This window comes from Nomascus leucogenys, chromosome 10 (genome assembly GCF_006542625.1).
Source record: "Nomascus leucogenys isolate Asia chromosome 10, Asia_NLE_v1, whole genome shotgun sequence".
NCBI lineage: Eukaryota > Metazoa > Chordata > Mammalia > Primates > Hylobatidae > Nomascus > Nomascus leucogenys.
Window position 1 is genome coordinate 68,975,196 of NC_044390.1, and position 22,198 is coordinate 68,997,393.

A 22,198-nucleotide genomic window follows, 5' to 3' on the forward strand; every position below is an offset into this window, starting at 1 on the left:
TTGAATAAGCATTTTCAGGGCAGGGTCTGTGCTTCACACTTCAAATCCTCATTGTGCCCCCCAGCGATCTGTCAGGGTAGGGACTCATCAACGCTTGTAAAATAAATAAATGAATGATCTGTTCACGGTGGACATGCGTCTACAACTTGCCTGAATTCCTTGTCCAAATGACAGAATACGGCAACAAAGAGTCAACACATTTCACTAGTAAGTGGCAGCATCCACAATGATAACTTCCAAAGATGTTCAATACCAGCAAGCACATCACTGTGACTTCAGTAACCATGGTAACAAGACTACAGTAAGATCATAACCAGCTAGTCAGACTAATCTCTTTCTAGTGGAAATGACCAATGAATTACTTTCTGTGTGGACTGGGTTACTCTAAAGAAGATTCTTTCTTTCTTGCTCTCTCTCTGTCTCTCTCTCTTTCTTTTCAGGATCTCACTCTGTCACTCAGGCTGGAGTGCAGTGGTGTAATCATAGCTCACTGCAGCCTTGAAGTCTGGGCTCAAGTGATCCTCCCACCTCAGCCTCCTGAGTAGCTGGGATGACAGGCACGCACAACCATGCCCAGCTAATTAAACTTTTTTTTTTTTTTTTTTGTAGAGATGGGTTCTCAGTATGTTGCCCAGGCTGGTCTCAAATCCTGGCCTCAAGTGATCCCCCATCTCAGCTTCCCAAAGTGCTGGGAATACAGGTGTGAGCCACTGCACCTAATAATTTCTTTTTTTTTTTTAATTTTAGAGTAAATAGAGATGGGGTTTTGCTGTGTTGCCCAGGTTGGTCTCAAACTCCTGAGTTCAAACAATACTCCCACCTCAGCCTCCCAAAGCACTGGGATTACAAGTGTGAACTGCTGCACCCAGCCCAGCCACAGGGTCTCACTCACTCTGTCACCTAGGCTGGAGTGCAGTGGCACGATCTCGGCTCACTGCAACGTCTGCCTCCCGGGCTCAAGTGATTCTCCTGCCTCAGCCTCCTGAGTAGCTGGGATTACAGGGACACACCACCATGCCCAGCTAATTTTTGTATTTTTAGTAGAGACAGGGTTTCACCATGTTGGCCAGGTTGGTCTTGAACTCCTGACCTCAAGTGATCCACCTGCTTCGGACTCCCAAAGTGCTGAGATTACAGGAGTGAGCCACAGAACCTGGCTAAAAATTTTAAATAAATACAGTTGAGAATCAAAAGAAACTGCTGCTAATAGTAAATATTTGCTTTCATGTATGATTGAAATGCATTTTAATATTCTTTTTATTTTTAAAGTTTAGTTTTATTTTCTTAAAGTATTATATTCTTAGTACAAAACATGTAAAAGAAGACAAAATCTCCTATAGCTCTCCCTGCTGCTTGTTTTCTCTGTAAATGTTTCACCTTTGTTTTCTCTTTTGTAAATTGACCTCAATGTTATATTGTTCTGGCTGGGCATAGTGGCTCATGTCTGCAATCCTAGTACTTTGGGAGTTCTAGGCTGAGGTGGGAGGATTGCTTGAGGCCAGGAGTTTGAGACCGTCCTAACCAACATAGTGAGACCCCATCCCTAGAAAAAAAAATTATATTATTCTAAAACAATTCATACTCATAAAAATAAAAGCAATTAAATGTGCATAGAGTAAAAAGTTAAAGACTTCCTTCTCTCCAAGACCTTGTTCTCCCTCCTAAGGAGTTAGCTATTGTATTATTCCAGACAATTATTTTCTGTAATGTAGTTGTTTTTTTTTTTAAAAAGTGTAAGCATTTTTTTATTACAAGTACAACACAAGTAATATTCTCTTTTTCTACTTCCTTCCCTTACCCCTAGCCCCCTCAAATGAAACTGCATAGAAGTAACCATAGTCACCAGTTTCATGTGGATTATGGTTCGCAACATTTGGGCACTTGGAAATGTGGAAGAGCATTTTTGGTTGTCACAGTGAGTAGCTCTACTGTTCGCTGAGGGCATAGTGCTCAGGGATGCTAACCACTGCGGTATGTCCAGTAGGCTCCCAAACAACAGAGCAATGTTCCAGAACATGTGGAATGCTGCTAACACCCCCTGCTGAGAAACCCTGTACGATCAATCTCTTCCATGCTAACTAAACGTATGCACGTGCAGGTGAACACACACACACATACACAGTCTCATACACAAAAGTTGAAAGCCTTGTACACTGAAACTCTCATGTACCCACCACTTAGATTCTACTATTAACATTTTGCCTTATTGCTTTATCACATATCTATCCAGCCATCTATGCGAATTCCCATTCATCAATAATTCATCTTTTTAAAAATGTATTTTGGAGTAAGTTGCAGAGGTGAATATACTTCATCTCTAAACACTTTAGCATTAAATTACTCTTTTTCAGCTGGGCGCAGTGGCTCACGCCTGTAATTCAGCACTTTGGGAGGCCAAGGTGGGCAGATCACCTGAGATCGGGAGTTCGAGACCAGCCTGACTAACATGAAGAAACCCCACTTCTACTAAAAATACAAAATTAGCTGGGTGTGGTGGTGCATGCCTGTAATCCCAGCTACTCAGGGAGGCTGAGGCAGGAGAATTGCTTGAACCCAGGAGGCGGAGGTTGGAGGTTGTGGTGAGCCGAGATCGCATCATTGCCCTCCAGCCTGGGCAACAAGAGCGAAACTCCATCTCAAAAAATAAAAATAAATTACTCTTTTTTTTTTTTTTTGAGACGGAGTCTTGCTCTGTTGCCCAGGCTGGAGTACAGTGGCACAATCTTAGCTCACTGCAACCTGTGCCTCCTGGATACAAGTGATTCTCCTGCCTCAGCCTTCCAATTAGCTGGGATTACAGGCATGCACCACCACACTCAGCCAGTGTTTTGTATTTTTGGTAGAGATGGGATTTCGCCATGTTGGCCAGGCTGGTTTCAAACTCCCGATCTCAAACGATCTGCTTGCTGTGGCCTCCCAAAGTGATGGAATTACAGGCGTGAGCCACTGTACCCTGCCAAATTACCTTTTAAAGGGCATATTATACATATTGTTCTACAGCTTGTGGTATAAATATATTATCATTCAATAAGTCAATATTTATTCACGGTTTACTATGTGCCAAATACTTGGCTAGGCTCTGGGGCTACAATGACAAGCAAAACAAACACACTTCCTAACTCATCCTAGAAAAGCTTACTCTAATGCAGCTTTTGAAACTATTTGTATAATAGTAGCAATAATAACAATTAGTAGTAAAATATATAAAAATTATTATAACAACAACATAACAATAAAGTTATTTATTGTGTGCCTACCATATTCCTGACACTGTTCTAAGTACTTTCAATTATTAATAAATTTAACTCTATAAGGTGAGAACAACTGCAATCCTTGTGTGGCAGAAGATGAGACTGAGACACAGAGAAATTAAGTAACTTGCCCAAGAACACAGTGCTAGTACATGGCAAAGCTGGGGTATAAACCCAGACAGCTCAGCTCCAGAGCCCAAAACCTGCACTATTACTCTGTACGGTCGGTCCTCTAGTGCATTGTCTCCGTGTTAATAATATATAATCTACCCTATTCTTTCTTTACAGATGCAACATATTCCACAGAATTAGCTTAAATGTAATAATAATTCCCTTACTTTTTTTTTTTCTTTTTTTGAGATGGAGTCACGCTCTGTTACCCAGGCTGGAGTGTAGTGGTGCAATCTCGGCTCACTGCAACCTCCGCCTCCCAAGTTCAAGTGATTCTCCTGCCTCAGCCTCCCAAGTAGCTGGGATTACAGGTGCCCACCACCATGCCTGGCTAATATTTATATTTTTAGTAGAGACGGGGTTTCGCCACGTTGTCCAGGCTGGTCTCGAACTCCTGACCTCAGGTGATCCACCAGCCTCAGCCTCCCAAAATGCTGAGATTACAGGCATAAGCCACCACACCCGGCCTAATTCCCTTACTTTTTAACTAATTCTTCACTGTTATATTTAACGATACAGTGAAGACCCTTATTTGTATATCTCTGTACATATTTCTAAATATTTCTGTCAAATAGACTCTAGAAATAGACTTACTGAATCAAAAAAGTACACACATTTTAATTTTGGTAGATATTGGTTAACTGCCTTCCAAAAACATTGTGCCTGTCTCCATTCCTCTATAGAATATAATAGTACTAAATTTCTGGCAAGGTGTGATGGCTCAGGCATGTAATCCCAGCACTTTGGGAGGCCAACGGGGACAGATCGCTTGAGCTCAGGAGTTCAAGATCAGCCTGGGCAATGTGGTGAAATTCCATCTCTACAAAACATACAAAAATTAGTTGGGCCTGGTGACATGCATCTGTAGTCTCAGCTACTCAAGAGGCTGAGATGGAAGGATCGCTGGAATCCCAGAGGCTGAGACTGCAGTGAGCTGTGATCTCATCACTGTAGTCAAGGCTGGGTAACAGAATGAGACCCTGTCTCAAAAAAAAAAAAAAAAAAAAGGGACCCAATTTTTTGTATCTCCCAGAACATTCTAAGTTTTACACATCTAGTGAAAGAAAACTACCTATATAAAATCACTTCTCATTCATTCATTTATTCATTTAATTATTTAACAAATATTCATTGAGTACCGATTATGTTACAAGCATTGTGCTAGGCCAAAGACACAATCGATGAACAATAAAAAAAAATTCCTTCCCCTGTAGATATTGTATACAATCTACTAAGTGTATAATCTACTAAGGATAGACAGTCAATAAAGAAATCGGTAAATTACTATACAATACAGTGTTAGGTGATGATAAGTGTGATGAAGAAAAATAAAGCAGGATAAGGAAGTAGAGAGTGATGAAATGAAGCGTTAGATAGTGTCATCAGGAAGGGTCTCAGAGGAAGTGACTTTTTAGCACATGTGAATGAAGTGAGGGAGAGCCACATGAAAGATCATTTCAGGCAGGAGGAAAGATCATTTCAGTCAGGAGATGCAAAGGCCCTGAGATGGAGACTTGATGAAACTGAGAAACCTCCATTGGTGTTCTAAGTTGTCTTTCCCTAATTACTACTGAGATGAAACAATCTTTTTTTCCCTCCACCTTTTCATCTATTAAATGTATGAGCATAGCAGTTTCTTTTTTTTTTTTTTTTTTTTTTTTTTTGAGACAGAGTCTCGCTCTGTCACCCAGGCTGGAGTGCAGTAGTGCAGTGGCACCATCTCCACTCACTGCAAGCTCCGCCTCCCAGGTTCACACCATTCTCCTGCCTCATCCTCCCTAGTAGCTGGGACTACAGGCGCCCGCCACCACGCCCGGCTACTTTTTTGTATTTTTAGTAGAGACGGAGTTTCACCATGCTAGCCAGGATGGTCTCGATCTCCTGACCTCGTGATCCACCCGCCTCGGCCTCCCAAAGTGCTGGGATTACAGGCGTGAGCCACTGTGCCCGGCCTGAGCATAGCAGTTTCATAGACTTCCAACCCCTTCCATCACTAAATGTTAATCAGTCTGTGATTTCAATACGTTTAATGATTTTGAGTTAAGCCAATAGTAAGGATATATTTTCATCCATGTTTAAAAGTCAGATTTATTGAGGTATTATTTACATGCAGTAAAATTCATCCTTTTAAAATGCAATGACTTCTGACAAAGGTGTGCAGTTGTGTAACCACCCCCACAATCAAGATAGGAAAACTATTCTACCAGCAACCTCCCCCAAAAAACTTCACTTGTGCCCTTTGAGATCAATCTCCTTTTTTCACTCTCAGTCCCTGGAAATCGATTTTTTGTATCTGTCGTCTTATCTTCTCTAGAATGTCACATAGATGGAATCATACAGTGAATAGCGTTTGTGCCTGGCTTAGCACAATGCTTTTGCGATACATCCATGTTGTTTCATGTATCGGTAGTTATTTAATCTTTACTGCTGAGTAGTTTCCAGGATCTGATTGTACTGATGCAGGGCAGGCGAGACCCAAAATTGGGGCATAGCCTGGGAAGATTCTTGGCCTCACACAGGAAAGAATTCAAGGGTGAGCTGGTGGTGTTAAAAAGCAACTTTTCTTGAAGTGGCAGTGTACAGCAGCAGCAGAGGGACTCTTGTCATAGAGCAGGGCCACCCCATAGGCAGTGTGCCCAGAGTAGCAGCTCAGAGGCAGTTCCACAGTCATATTTATATCCACCTTTAATTACTTGCAGATTAAGGGGCAGATTACACGGAAACTTCTTTTTTTTTTTAAATTCCTCAAGACTAGCTCTGTCGCCCAGGCTGGAGTGCAGTGGCATGGTCCCGGCTCACTGCAACCTCCACCTCCCGGGTTCAAGTGATTCTCATGCCTCAGTCTCCCGAATAGCTGGGATTACAGGCGCCTGCCACCATGCCCAACTAATTTTTGTATTTTTAGTAGAGACGGGGTTTCACTGTGTGGGCCAGGCTGGCCTCGAACACCTGATCTCATGATCTGCCTGCCTTGGCCTCCCAAAGTGCTGGGATTAAAAGCGTGAGCCACTGCGCCCGGCCTATTACATAGAAATTTCTAGGAAAAGGGTGGTAACTTCTGGGTCATCAGTGGTTGCCATGGAAAGGGGTAGTAACTTCCAGGTGTTGCCATGGCAATGGTAAACTGACATGACACACTGCTGGGTGTATCTTATGGAAAGCTGCTTCCACTCCATCCCTGTTTTAGCTAGTCCTCAATTTGGTCCAGTGTCTGAGCCCTGACTCTGGAGTCAAGTCCCATCTCCTACCTCAGTACTACAATTTGTTTATCCATTCATGAGTTGCTGAACATCTGAGCTGTTTCCAGTTTATGGCTATTATAAATATATAGCTGCTATAAATGTTCACATACACATCTTTGTGTGCACACATTCTTTTATCTTTGGGTAAATAATAAAGAGTGGGCCTGGTGCGGTGGCTCACGCCTGTAATCCCAGCACTTTGAGAGGCCGAGAGTGGATCATTTGAGGTTAGGAGTTCGAGACTAGCCTGGCCAACATGGTGAAATAACTTCTACTAAAAATACAAAAATTAGCTGGGTGTAGTGGCAGGCATATGTAGTCCCAGCTACTCAGGAGGCTGAAGCAGGGGAATCGCTTGAACCTGGGAGATGGAGGTTGCAGTGAGCTGAGATCACATCACTGCACTCCAGTGTGGGTGACAGAGCAAGACTCTGTCTCAAATGTCTCAAATAATAATAATAATAATAATAATAATAATAATAATAATTCATAGTGGGATGACTGGATTATATGGTAAGTGTATGTTTAACTTAATGTGATGTTGCCAAATAGTTTTTTCCAAAGCATTATACCACTGCATTCCAGTCAGTGGTGTAAAGGAGTTCCAGTTCCTTCATCTCTTCGCCAATGTTTGATATATTACTTAGTACCTAGTGACATCCCATTGTAGTTTCACTCTGCATTTCCTTATACACTAATGAGGTTGAGCATCTCTTAATGTGCATATTTGCCACCTATACAATTTCTTTAGCATAGTGTCTGCTGAAATCCTGTCAACATTTTTTATTGGTTGTTTGTTCTTATTATTGCATTTTGAGAGTTCTTTATATATTCTGAATATAGGTCCTTCATCACAACTATGTTTTATAAGTATTACCTCTCACTTATGGCTTGTCTTTTCATTACCTTTTTTTTTTTTTGAGACAGAGTCTTTATTTTATTTTATTTTATTTTATTTTTTGATATAGAGTCTTGCTCTGTCACCCAGGCTGGAGTGCAGTGGCACGATCTCAGCCCACTGCAACCTCCACCTCCTGGGTTCAAGTGGTTTTCCTGCCTCAGCCTCCTGAGTAGCTGGGATTACAGGCGTGTGTCACCACACTTGGCTAATTTTTGTATTTTTAGTAGAGACGGGGTTTCACCACTTTGGTCAGGCTGGTCTCAAACTCCTGACCTCGTGATCCACCCACCTCGGCCTCCCAAAGTGCTAGGATTACAGGTGTGAACCACCTTTTTTTGTTTGTTTTTTGAAACAGAGTCTTGCTTTGTCACAGGCTGGGGTGCAGTAGCATGATCTCGGCTCACTGCAACGTCTGCCTCCCAGGTTGAAGCAATTCTCGTGCCTCAGCCTCCTAAGTAGCTGGGATTACAGGCACGCACCACCACGGCCAGGTAATTTTTGTATTTTTAGTGGAGACGGGGTTTCACCGTGTTAGCCAGGCTGGTCTCGAACTCCTGGCCTCAAGTGATCTGCCCACCTTGGCCTCCAAAAATGCTGGGATTACAGGTGTGAGCCACCACACCCAGCTCAAGACAGGGTCTTGCTATGTTGCTCAGGCTGAACTTGAACTCCTGGCCTCAAGCACTCCTTCAACCACAGCCTCACAAAGTGCTGGGATTACAGATGTGAGCCACTGTGCCAGGCAATCCAGCATGTTTTATTGAAAAGTTTTTCTGGCCGGGCATGGTGGCTCACGCCTGTAATCCCAGCACTTCGGGGGCCGAGGTGGGCAGACCACCTGAGGTCAGGAGTTCGAGACCAGCCTAGCCAACATGGTGAAACTCCACCTCTACTAAAAATACAAAAATTAGCTGGGCATGGTGGCACACGCCTGTAATCCCAGTTACTTGGGAGGCTGAGGCAGGAGAATTGCTTGAACCTGGGAGGCAGAGGTTGCAGTGAGCCGAGATTGCACCATTGCACTCCAGCCTGGGAAACAAAGCAAGACTCCGTCTCAAAAAAAAAAAGAAAAGAAAAGAAAAGAAAAGATTTTCCTTTTTCTATTGAGTTGCTTGGCACCATTTTGAGAATCAACTGATCTTATATTTATCAATCTATTTTTGTTCTATTGAACTTCATATCTTTCCTTACACCAATATTACATTGCCCTGATTACTGTGAGAAAACTATCAGTGATAAACATTCTCAATTTTTGCTTCTCCAAAATAACTTGGTTTTGTCCTTACTTTCAAAAGCTAGTTTTATTTAAAGTCTTTGAAGGTATTTGAAGATCTTTTTTTTCTTTTTTTTTTGAGGCGGGGTCTCGCTCTGTCACCCAGGCTGGAGTGCAGTGGCGTGGTCTCAGCTCACTGCAAGCTCCGCCTCCTGGGTTCACGCCATTCTCTGGCCTCAGCCTCCCGAGTAGCTGGGACTACAGGCGCCCGCCACCACGCCCGGCTAATTTTTTTTGTATTTTTAGTAGAGACAGGGTTTCACCGTGGTTTCGGTCTCCTGACCTTGTAATCTGCCCGCCTTGGCTTCCCAAAGTGCTGGGATTACAGGCGTGAGCCACCGCGAAGATCTTATTCCATACTCTTCCAGCATCCATTTGCTTTTGAGAAGTCAGTAGTCAGTTATAGGTGATCTGTCTCTCTGATTGTTTTTAAAGTTTTTTCTTTATATATATGTGTATATACACATAAATATATGTGTGTGTGTGTGTGTGTGTGTGTGTGTACATATATATTTTGGAGACAAGATCTCACTGTGTTGCCCAGGCTGATCTTGAATCTGGCCTCAAGCAATCCTGACTTGGCCTCCCAAAGTCCTGGGATTACAAGCATGAGCCACTGCACCCAGCCTGTCGACTTTTAAAATACTGCTATTTATGCCTTGTTTTATTTATCCTGCTAGGTATACATGTGTTTCTTATATTTACGTTAGTAAAGTTACATTTTTATCAGGTTTAGAAGCCATTATTTGTTCAAATATTGCCTTTCTTCTCTCACTCTATTCTCTCCATCTTAGTCTCCGTTAATATATATTAGTTTTTCCTTTCTCCATACCTCTTTATCTTTTTTCATATTTTCCATTGGTTTATTTGTGCTCTGTTCCATATAATTTCTTCAGGTCTATATCCCAGTTTAATTCTGTCTTTGGCTATGTCTAACTTATTGTTTGATACATCCACTGTAATTTTTGTCAAATATATACATTTGACAAAATATATATAAATATATGTAATAAATATAAATATATACTTTAAAAATATAAATATAATAAATATTTTAAATATAAATATAATAAATATGATATAAATATAAATATATAATAAATATAATATATAAATATACATATACATTAAAATATGTTTTTTAGAGACAGGATCTCACTTCATTGCCCAGGCTGGAGTGCAGTGGCACAAGTATGGCTCACTGTGGTCCTGACCTCCTGGGCTCAAGCAATCCTCCCACCCCAGCCTCATGAGTGGCTGAGATTACAGGTGCACTCCACCACACCCAGCTAATTTTTCAATTTTTTTGTAGAGACAGCCTCTCCCTATGTTGCCCAGGCACATCTCAAACTCTTGGGCTCAAGGAATCCTTCAGCCTTGGCCTCCCAAAGTGCTAAGATTACAGGTGTGAGCCACGCACCCAGCCAATTATATATTTTTATTTCCAGAAGCTGTGTTTGATTCCTTTAAAATATTTCTAAACATTTTATAATATGCTTTGTTGCTTGCTTATGTTTGTGATTCCATCCTTTATTTCTTTAAATTATTTTATCTTCAATATTTTATACTTTGTGTATGTGTATGCATATCTGAAGTCTTTGTGAGTGTACATTTGCTTTTATTGTTGCTATTGACTTTTATTATATTGGCTTGTTACCTTATTTATTTGTTTGCTTTTGTGAGACAGGGTCTCGCTCTGTGGCCCAGGCTGGAGGGCAGTGGCCTTGATCTTGGCTCACTGCAACCTCTGCATCCCAGGTTCAAGCATTTCTCCTGCCTCAGCCTTCAGAATAGCTGGGTCACAGGCATGTGCCATCACACCTGGCTAATTTTTGTGTTTTTAATAAAGATGGGGTTTTACCATGTTGGCTAGGCTGGTCTTGAACTCCTGACCTCAGGTTATCCACCCACCTCGGCCTCCCAAAGTGGGAGAGATTACAGGCATGAGCCACCGCGCCCAGCTACCTTATTTATCTTGAAGAGCTGTTTCAGAGTTCATTTTTGGTTGACTTCAGTCTGGGTGACCTTTGGTGACTATATAAGATGTGGATATTTCCACTCCACCCTTCATCCCAGAAGATTTAATTGTTTTCTTGTGCTGGGAACAAGAGTGGTTAACAATGTTACATGGTCTTAGATCCCTTTGAGAATCCCTGCTCAGTGTAGAATTCTCAGATTTCATTCTTTCACCTTGACCTTCACCCAAAGTCTACTTTGCTAATAGTTTGCAGTGATTATTTTGGAATGTTCCCATGGGACAATCTCATTTCTTACATGTCCTTGCTACTTACTGTTCCCTGTATTAGCCTTAACTCACTTTTAAGGGTCTTAGGGAACTGCTGAGACCTTCCTTACAGCAGTTCAAATAAATTAAATAATCTCTTTGGGCTAAATTTTTTTTTCTTTTTTTTTTTGAGATGGAGTCTTGCAAAGTCGCCCGGGCTGGAGTGCAGTGGCACAATCTCAGTTTACTGCAATCTCTTCCTCCCGGATTGAAACGATTCTCCTGCCTCAGGCTCCCGAATAGCTGGGATTACAGGCGCCCACCACTATGCCCGGCTAATTTTTTGTATTTTTAATAGAGATGGGGTTTCACTATGTTGGTCAGGCTGGCCTGGAATTCCTGACCTCGTGATCCAGCCGCCTCGGCCTCCCAAAGTGCTGGGATTACAGGCGTGAGCCACCGAGCCCGGCCTCTTTGGGCTAAATTTTAACACATTTATGAGACATTTACATTTTTTCCTTTGTGAATTTCTTGAATTGTGTAATTTATCATTTTTCTCAATGTTCTATACTTAGTATTTTCCATCTAATCTCGAATGTTTCGAAAGCATGATTTCAAGCCCTCCGTCTAAGCCGCACTTGGGAATGTCCCGGGCCGCGACTCTTCCTTCCACGCCGCCCGGGCCAGGAAGCGCCTCTCCGATGGGGGTGACGGATGCCCAGATTGCACGACCACTTCTGGAGCTGCTCCTCAGGGCACAGCGCGAGACGTCGAGGCCCGCAGTGAGCGGGGGCCGCGGGGCCGGCTGCCAAGGTTGGGGATATGATCAGCACCTCCGTCTCTGGCCCCTCCCTGCTGGCGGTCTATGGGGCCCCGGACACTGACCCTGCTCCTGGGGGCCGCAGTGCTACGATGAGCAGCCCCGGGCCCGGAGGCCCCCACACCAACAGCTGGCATCATCGCCTGGTGCAGAGAAGCCTCGTGCCCTTCTCAGTAGGGGCGGTCCTAGCCCGGTCCTCAACCTGCTGCGGATCCAGAGGAATGTCCCCCTCTTCCCCGAGGAGGTGATCGCCACCATCTTTTTCTCTGCCTGATAGGTCCCTCCCTGCTGCAGGACAGTAGCTGCTGTTGTTGGTTTACTGTGCCATTGTACCGACAGTCACCTCGGAGAACCCCACAAATTTAAGAGAGTGGGGCAGTGTCATGCGCTGCATAGAAGCTTTTGTTGGCATTAACCATCCCAGTGCCAAATTGGATTTTGTCAATAATGTCCAGCTGTCCTTGACGTTAGCAGCCCTGTCTTTGGGCTTTTGGTGGACATTTGTTGGTTCAAGAAGTGGCCTCGAGCGTGGGATCACCATAGCCTTTCTAGCTGCTCTGATCACTCAGTTTCCGTGTGTAATGGTGTCTATGAGTACACATCTCCAGATTTCCTCTATGTTCATTCTTGTTTCCCATGTATAATCTTTCTCAGGGGGTGTCACAGTGGGAAGCATAGGACGACAGTTAGCTATGGGTGTTCCTGAAAAGCCACATAGTGATTGAGTCCTTGAAACCACCAATTCTGAAGAGCAAGTAAGATTTGGGAAGAAAATCTGATCGTGGATTATGACAAAGATTATCTTTTTTGTTAAATAATCTATTCAGATTGGGCTGACTGTACAAATGACTCATGGAAAAAGATGTTCAATAGTGAAGTGGAGAAAATAACTACTTTGCCTTGAAGTCCTACCTTGACTGAATGCACTAGTGCCTCTCTGTGCCCTGGAACATTCCGCCAAGGCTGTGTGGGTTCAGGCAGGTGGCAGTTTCCTGAGTGTTAAATTTCATTCATGATTAAAACAAGATGCCATATTTCAAAGCCTTGAACTAAGACTTAATTACCAACTATCAGTTTTCTATCACTGCCCAAAGGAGATGGGTTGGTGGTGCTTAACAAAGATGAAGTATGGCATGATAGGAATAATATTTATCCAAAAAATTTTTAAAAATAAGTTTGTGTGGCCAGGCGCAGTGGCTCACGCCCATAATCCTAGCACTTTGGGAGGCCGAGGCTGGTGGATCTCCTGAGGTTAGGAGTTTGAGACCGGCCTGGCCAACATGGTGAAACCCCGTCTCTACTAAAAATGCAAAAATTAGCCTGGTGTAGTAGCAGGCGCCTGTAATCCCAGCTACCCAGGAGGCTGAGGCGGGAGAATCGCTTGAACCCGGGAGGCGGAGGTTGCAGTGAGCTGAGGTCGCGAAATTGCACTCCAGCCTGTGCAATAAGAGTGAAATTTTGTCTCAAAAAAAAAAAGTTTGTGAAGAAGAAGAAGAAGAGGAAGAAGAAGAAGAAAGAAGAGGAAGAAGAAGAAGGAGGAGGAGGAGGAAGAAGAGGAGGAAGAAGAAGGAGGAGGAGGAGGAGGAAGAGGAGGAGGAAGAAGAAGAAGAAGAAGAAGAAGAAGAAGAAGAAGAAGAAGAAGAAGAAGAAGAAGAAGAAAAGAAAGAGAAGAAGAAGAAGAAGAAGAAGAAGAAGAAGAAGAAGAAGAAGAAGAAGAAGAAGAAGAAGAAGAAGAAGAAGAAGAAGAAGAAAAGAAGCATCAGTGAGTATAGAAAGGTTGTGCTCTAAGTAGGGTTGCAGTGTGGCCCCACTTCATGATGTCTCTCGTTCATGCTACAGTGATGTGCTTACATGGTCACACGTGTGCATATCACCAGTGAGTCAACAGTGCTTTTCATTCCACCCGTGGAAGTTTGTGTAGACAATCTTACTGAGCAAAAGGCAATGAAAAGTCATGGTTCTACACTGTGGTATATTGGAATTTTCACCTCAGTCTGTGAAGTTTATTTCCAAATCCATAATCATCTAAGAATGAATACCTATCTGTTCAATCTTAGTGGGCCAAAATGGTTTGTTTCTTTGTTACTCCAGAATGGAGATGACTGGTTTTATTTTCCCACAGCCCTATGGAATTTGCAATCTGTGATTGCCTTGTGAAAAGGAGAGTGCATATGTCACTGCATTAATCATGTGGTGTTTCCAAATATTCCATGATATTGGTGAGCACAATTTAATGGCACAGACCATATTAGACCTAATTTGGAAGTATTGGATCTTAAACTTCAAGTGCAAAGTATATGAAAACCAATCTGAGCTTTGTAGCTCTTAAATATTTATTTTTTTAACGTGTGAGATGTTCAAGAGAAGCATTCTCCATTACTTTCAGTGCTGCATGGAGGAAACTCGGCAATGGTTTCTTTCACTTGTGAAGTTCCTTTCGTGTTATACCCCCCACTGAACCCTCAGCCTTTGAAGTACTCCAGTTTTGTGGGTTTATTAATTTTTACCTACAAATTTACCTTGTTGTATTTTGCAATTTGAATGTTTTTGGTTTGTTTTAAAATCTGAGAAAGTGGCTTGATTAAAAAACTCATTTTACATAGAAGTCACCAGTCAGTAGAATAAAAACTTAGACTAACTTGCCTATGAGTGTTGATCTATGTATTTGGTTTCACGTATGTGATGATCGTCTTTGGGGTTTTTTTGCTTTGTTTCGAGGGATCTTGGAGTAAATTTTAGATTCCTGAAGCTAATTTGTTTTAGAGGAATTTTGTTTTTAAAAATAAGATTATTGGCCAGGTGCGGTGGCTCACGCCTGTAATCCCAGCACTTTGGGAGGCCAAGGCAGGCGGATCATGTGGTCAGAAGATCGAAACCATCCTGGCTAACATGGTGAAACCCCGTCTCTACTAAAAATACAAAAAAATTAGCCAGGCGTGGTGGTGGGCACCTGTGGTCCCAGCTATTCAGGAGGCTGAGGCAGGAGAATGGCATGAACCCGGGAGACAGAGCTTGCAGTGAGCCGAGATCCCACCACTGCACTCCAGCCTGGGCAACAGAGCCAGACTCTGTCTCAAAAAAAAAAAAAAAAAAAAAAAAAAAAAAAAAAAGATTATTCTGAACTTTGGGTTGATCTTTTATACATTTTCTGAAAAAAATTTGTGAAAAAAATTTCAAATTAAGATGTCAGGATTTTATGAAAAACCAGAAGTTATTAGATAAAGGCAGTAAATGAATCTTTAAAACATACTGGATCATGTGCAATGTCTTTTTCTCTTAAACTGGAAATAAATCTATATCCGTTAGAAATAATGTAGCCTAAAAAATGCAAATTTGGCCAGGCATGGAGGCTCACACCTGCAGTCCCATCACTTTGGGAGGCCAAGGCAGGTGGATCACCTGAGGTCAGGCATTTGAGACTAGCCTGACCAACACAGTGAAACCCTGTCTCTACTAAAAATACAAAAATTAGCTGGATGTGGTGGCATGCTCCTGTAATCCCAGCTACTAGGGAGGCTGAGGCAGGAGAATCACTTGAACATGGGAGGCGGAGGTTGCAGTGAGCTGAGATTGTGCCACTGCACTGCAACCTGTGTTGCAGAGCAAGACTACATCTCAAAAAAAAAAAAAAAAAAAAAAGAAAAAAAATCCAAAACCAATTAAAACTTTATTCTGAAGAATGACAAATCTAGATCCTGTTTTTAAAATTTGTGTTTTTGTTTTTGTGGCTTGTTTTGAGACAGGGTCTCACTCTGTCCCCCAGGCTGGGGTGCAGTGGTGTGATCTCAGCTCACTGGAACCTCTGCCTCATAAGCTCCAGTGATCCTCCCATCTCAGCCTCCCAAATAGCTGGGAATACAGGCCTGTGCCTCCGTGCTTGGCTAATTTCTTGTTTGTGTGTGTGTGTGTGTGTGTGTGTGTGTGTCTGTGTGTGTTTTTCTAGAGATGGGGTCTCACCATGTCGCCAGGGCTGGTCTGGAACTCTTGGGCTCAAGCGATCTGCCCACGTGGACTTCCCAAAGTGCTGGGTTTATAGGCATGAGCCACCACACCCAGCCCTGAAAAAACGTTTGAAACTCATATATGTTAAGTGTGTGATGTACTTATTATTAAATTAAACACTAAAAGACAAAGACAAACAACACATGATAATGCTTCAGGACTCCGAATCTCAGTGTCAGCTCAGCCTGTGTTGAATGGTCCTTGAATGCCTTTGGGTATTCCTCTTTCCCCAGTGCCCAGCTACCTCAGTAAATGACCACTGGTCTTTTTGATAAAGGACTGAAAATCATTACAGAATATACTCAAGATGCTGTTTCAGGGTTCTTTATTCTGGTGACCTGGCCACCTCTTCAGTCCACCAGTAGCAAGTCTGAAAACTGACTTAGGTTCAACATCAGGGCAAGAGATCCTGATTTCCTTTTGGGTGACCACCCCAATTTTGTCCAATGCAGTTTATTAACCATTATACAACTATTGCTAAGCCCAGGGACTGACACATAGTAAGTACTCAAAAATATTTGTTGAATGAATGAATGATGCTTGGAACTTCAGAGACATAAGAGTTTAGGGTGGTATATAAAACCTCAGTCAATCAGTGATTATTGAAATGTTTATGCTTTCATTAAGTATCCTACTTGACCTACAGGGAAAACATAGAGACCTGCAGGGAAACATCAAAAACATAGCCTCTGGAATCAATCAGTGTGATTTGATACGAAGTCTCCTCTTATCATTTCTAAGTCTCAGTTTCCTCATGTGTAAAACGGGTATAATAATAACTTACAAGGCTGCTGTGTGGATCAAATGAGATAATGCACATAAAGATCTCAGCATGGTGCCTGATACATAGCAAGTGTTATAAGGTTAAAATTTTATTTATTCATTTTATTTTATTATTATTAGTTTTTGAGACAGTGTTCCTCCGTCACCCAGGCTGAAGTGCAGTGGCACGATCTCAGCTTACTGCACCCTCTGCCTCCCAGGTTCAAGCGATTCTCCTGCCTCAGCCTCCTGAGTAGCTGGGATCACAGGCCTGCACCCCTACGCGCAGCTAATTTTTTTTTTTTTTTTTTTTTTAGACGGAGTTTCGCTCTTTATTGCCCAGGCTGGAGTGCAGTGGTGCGATCTCCGCTCACTGCAACCTCTGTCTCCCGGGTTCAGGTGATTCTCCTGTCTCAGCCTCCTGGGTAGCTGGGATTACAGGCTCCCACCACCACGCCCAGCTCGTTTTTGTATTTTTAGTAGAGGTGGGGTTTCACCATGTTGGCCAGGCTGGTCTTGAACTCCTGACCTCAGGTGAACTGCCTGCCTTGGCCTCCCAAAGTGCTAGGATTACAGGTAGGAGCCACCATGCCTGGCCAATTTTTTTTGTATTTTTAGTGGAGTCAGGTTTTGCCATGTTGGCCCGGCTGATCTCGAACTCCTGGCCTCAAATGATCCACCTGCCTCGGCTTCCCAAAATACTGGGATTATAGGTGTGAGCCACCATGCCCAATATAAGGTTAAAAATTTAAATACCACAACTCCCATATGCCACAACTGTTACTCCTTTGTCTCTGTTTATAATTGATCTAAACAATCTCACTAAACTCCGTTTGGTTTGAGGGAGGAGGAAGGCAGAGAAGTAGGATGCCACAGGAGTTAAACTTGTCAAATAAAGGTCCCTTAGTCTCTGCAAGATGGTTAAGGCTATCTCTTGCTGGGTAAATATTAAATAATCTCATATTTAACTCCACATCAGAGCCATTTCATCCGTCTTTCTCTTACTTTTCAAGGTGTCAGGGTTCCATGGGCAAGCCATGTGTGCTCTTGGCGCATTTATCCATAAATGAGTTTCTCCATAGGCTTTGGAATCCTTGTAGGCTTCAAGGTTTTTGCTCAACTTAGTATTGATACCCTGGTTATGCTCAGCCACTGGGACACTGGGGACATTTGCTGCTGGAGTGTGCAGTATGACTATTGGTCTGTCCTCTTGGTTGGCGTATATTAGTCTGTTCACGCACTGCTAATAAAGACATACCTGAGACTGGGTAATTTATAAAGGAAGGAGGTTTAGTTGACTCAGTTCCGCATGGCTGGGAGGCCTCACTATCATGGCGGTAGGTGAGTGAGGAGCAAAGCCATGTCTTACACGGTGGCAGGCAAGAGAGCTTGTGCAGGGAAACTGCCCTTTATAAAACCATCAGATCTTGAGAGACTTATTCGCTACCACAGGAACAGTATGGGTGAAAATGCCCCATGATTCAATTATCTCCACCTGTCCCTGCCCTTGACACCTGGGGATTATTACAATTTAAGGTGAGATTTGGGTGAGGACACAGCCAAACCATATCACTTGTGGTAGGGCCCACTGATCTACAAATATGACTTGACCTCACTTTTGCATCCCCTCAAGACTCAGCCACTGTCTCCCTCAGACATGTGGTAGAGGTTATCAGGCCTGTCTACCCACTTCCTCATGGTGACCCAATGGCAGGTCACACTCAATTACCTTTCACTTCCCCAAAAAGGATGCTGAAAAGGGGGCTTTTGACTCTCTTCCAAGCCATCAAGGGAGGTCTGCACTATCGAATTCGGCTAATTAGGCTACCATTACATCACCATAGGCCTAGGTGCACTCTGCAGTGGTGTTCTCTCCATTTCAAAACAAGAAGTCAGGTTAAATCTGTCTTTACATGTATTTTCTCTCTTCAGCATAAACTGCGTTTTCCCTTTTCTAATCAGCTACTGATGCAGGATTTTTTACTCCTTACCACCACTAGGTCTGGGTTCTCATCTCACAACCAGGAAGAATTAGGCATGCAGACACTTGAAGAGTGAGTGGGGCAGAATTTATTAAGTGAAAGGAAAGCTCTCAGCGAAAAGAGGGGACCTGAAAGCAGGTTACTGGTTGCCCCCTTCACAGTTGAATACCAGGGCTTAAGGCATGAATTTCTGGTGGCTCCACCCTGTCCTTCCAGAGCTGATGCAGGCCCTTGGACTGAGCAGCTCCCTATTGATTTATTTCCCTTACTGCGTATATGTTAAGGAACGGAATTTTCCACTGCAGTCATGTTTAGGCAAGCTCCCTGTGCAAGTTCCCTTATCTGCACAAAACATCTGGTGTAAGCACTTGTGGGGTGGGTGGGAGGTTCTCTGGGAACCCTTCCCTTACTGTCTGCCTAAAGCAAGCTGGCTAACACTTATCACTACAACCCCTTGAGTTTCGACAGGGAGAAGGAGCTATGTGTAAAGCAAGGGTCTTGGTGTCTAATCTCTTCCTGCACATCTTCTACACCCTGCACCACTAGACCAGAGGAAGGCTTCCCTCTGGGTAGACGTCCCTTTTAGAAATTTTTTTTTCTTCCTTGACCTAAAGCTAGTTCTTCTCTTTCTTTTCCCTGAGGCAATAAGCATCTCCTAGTCTTAAAGTGAGGAATGTTTGCAAGAATAGGAAAAAGATTATAGAGAAAAAACTCGTTGGGGAGGTATAACATTTATATCGCCCTTTAACTATTAAATTTGAGTGTCCTTCTGCCCCTCTTCTCTTTTTAGATTAATTATACAAAATCAAGAGTACATGTTTTTACATAGCTAAGATATATGATACAGTCTGGCTGTGTCCCCACTTAAATCTCATCTTGAACTATAGTTCCCATAATCCCCACGTGTCATGGGAGAGACCTAGTGGAAGGTAATTGAATCATGGAGGCAGTTACCTCCATGCTGTTCTCGTGATAGTGAGTGAGGTCCCCCCAGATCTGATGGTTTTAAAGGGTGTCCCCCTGACACCACCTTCACTCTGCACTTCCTGCTGCCACCATGTGAAGAAGGACATGTTTACTTCCCCTTCTGCCATGATTGTAAGTTTCCTGAGGCCTCCCCGGCCCTGTGGAACTGTGAGCCAGTTAAACCCCTTTCCTTTATAAATTACAGCAGCATGAGAACAGACTAACACATAATATTTAAATTTTGATCATGAAACATTGGAGTTCAATACATATTAATGATGATATAATAATGACAGAATTGAGCAAAAACACAGAAAACTGCACTTGATAGGAATTGGAATGCATTCTGCCACAAAGACCTGTTTATAAAAAATAAACATAAAAAAGTAATCAGAATACTTAATGCTTCAGATTTTGGTCTGCTGATGAGTAATTTGAGCCAATCTTAAATAAGACTTTTCTTATTTTAATTCTTTTTTTTTTTTTTTTTTTGAAGATGGAGTCTTGCTCTGTCACCCAGGCTGGAGTGTAGTGGCATGATCTCAGCTCACTGCAACCTCCACCTCCCGGGCTCAAGTGATTCACCTGCCACAGCCTCCTGAAAGCTGGGACTACAGGTGCACAACACCACGCATGGCTAATTTTTGTATTTTTAGTAGAGACGGGGTTTCACCCTGTTGGCCAGGCTGGTCTCGAACTCATGACCTCAAGTGATACTCCCTCTTCAGCCTCCCAAAGTGCTGGGATTACAGGTGTCAGCCACTGCCCCGGCCTCTTATTTTAATTATTTAACCAAATAAATGTGAGGACAAAGGTCCTGGATGAGACCATAAAACCTGCATTATGATCATTATGATGGAGACTGCCACTAAATAGCATGTGAGTATGCACACATTACCTCTCTGGTTTTACAGTTTCCTCTTGCACATATCCAAGGCATTAGACCGGATGACCTCTAAGGAACCTTTTCGTAGATCTATAATTTTTTCTGAAATGCTCAGATGGCTCATTGTCCATAAATGTGTCAGCAAGCTGAGTTATTCATTGAGTCACATGTTAACCTCTCACTGGAACTGCAATGCATTACAATGCTGTTATGTAACTCTCCAGCCCCTTAGGATTTGGGGTCATTATAATTGGCCAGAATGGAAAGAACTCCTGAATGATATATCCGGTCTAAGCACAGGCACATGAATTACATGGCTGAGATTGGTAAACCTGAAAATTTTCTGAGAAGTAAACACATTTTTGTTACTATTAATTCTTTCCTCCTCCTCCTGCTCTTGCTTCATCACTTACTTCTGCTATGTCTTCATATTCTCTCTCAGAAAGCATTCTGTCCTAACCCCCAAATGTATCCCTCCATTTTGTCTTCTTGTGCTTCTCCACTTATCTTCTTGGAATAGAAGTCTGAACCTACTGCTTTATTTTTCAGTTCCATGCAATCCAGCTTCTATCTGTACCACTCTCCTGAAATTCCTACAAAGATTGCCAGTGACTGCTTATCTGCCCAAACCAATCTCTTCTTTTCCCCTTTGTGCTGATTCCACTGCAGCATTTGCTCTTTGGTAATCTCATATATACCAACCCCTTTCCACTGATGTTTCCCAAGTCAATTTCCAAGTATCTAGCAGTTGTCTTCACCTAGGTGTCCTACAGACATCTCAAACTGTTGGATGTCTAAAACCAAATTCATAATCCTCCAGACTTCTTCTATTCCCTGGCTCAATTAATGATTAATATTCACTGAGCCTTTTCTTTTTTTGAGACACTCTCACTGTCACCTAGGCTGGAGTGCAGTGTCAACATCTTGGCTCACTGCAACCTCCACCTCCCGAATTCAAGCAATTCTCATGTCTCAGCCTCCCAAGTAGCTGGGATTACAGATGTGCACCACCATGCTGGCCTAAATTTTGTGTTATTTTTAGTAGAGATGGGGTTTCACAATGTTAGCCAGGCTGGTCTGGAACTCTTGGCCTCAAGTGATCTGCCCGCCTCAGACTCCCAGAGTGTTGGGTGTACAGGCACTAGACACCATGCCCAGTTCATTGAGCCTTTCAGACTAGAACCAACTCCTCCTCTTCTTCAATTCTTCTCTCTCTCTTATTCTGCTCATCCGATTGGTCAACAAATCCTTTTTCTCCATTCACAATCTACTGCCTTAAATTAGGTTTTTAGCATTTCTTAAAATGACCCTCCTGATGTTAATCTCTAATGCTGTCTCTATTCCAATCTATCCAAGGGTTGCTGGAGTTATCACCACAAAAAATAAACTTGATGATGACACCACCCTACTCATGAGCTCTCCTTGTTGCTCTCAGGGCAAAATCCAATCTCCTTAGCATGTTACACAAGGTCCTTTACAATGTCATCATCACCAATCTCCCCAGCCTTATCCTCATGTGTTCCAGTCACACTGGACCACTTATCCCCTAGACGAATCAAGTTCATTTGAACACCATGACCTTGAATTCAGGCACTGTTTTCTTTCCATATCCTTGATCACAATGCACAATGACAAATTGTACATCCCCAATCAACGTTTGAATGAGTTAATCATGGATCTTGGATGGTGGTTTCTGAATAAGACAGTAATTAATATTA

At 42.8% G+C, this 22,198-nt stretch overlaps 1 pseudogene; it reads left to right on the forward strand.

Moving 5' to 3' along the window:
• Nucleotides 1-11,776: 11,776 nt before the first annotated feature.
• Nucleotides 11,777-12,607, forward strand: LOC100593462 (annotated as a pseudogene).
• The last annotated feature ends 9,591 nt before the right edge of the window (nt 12,608-22,198 follow it).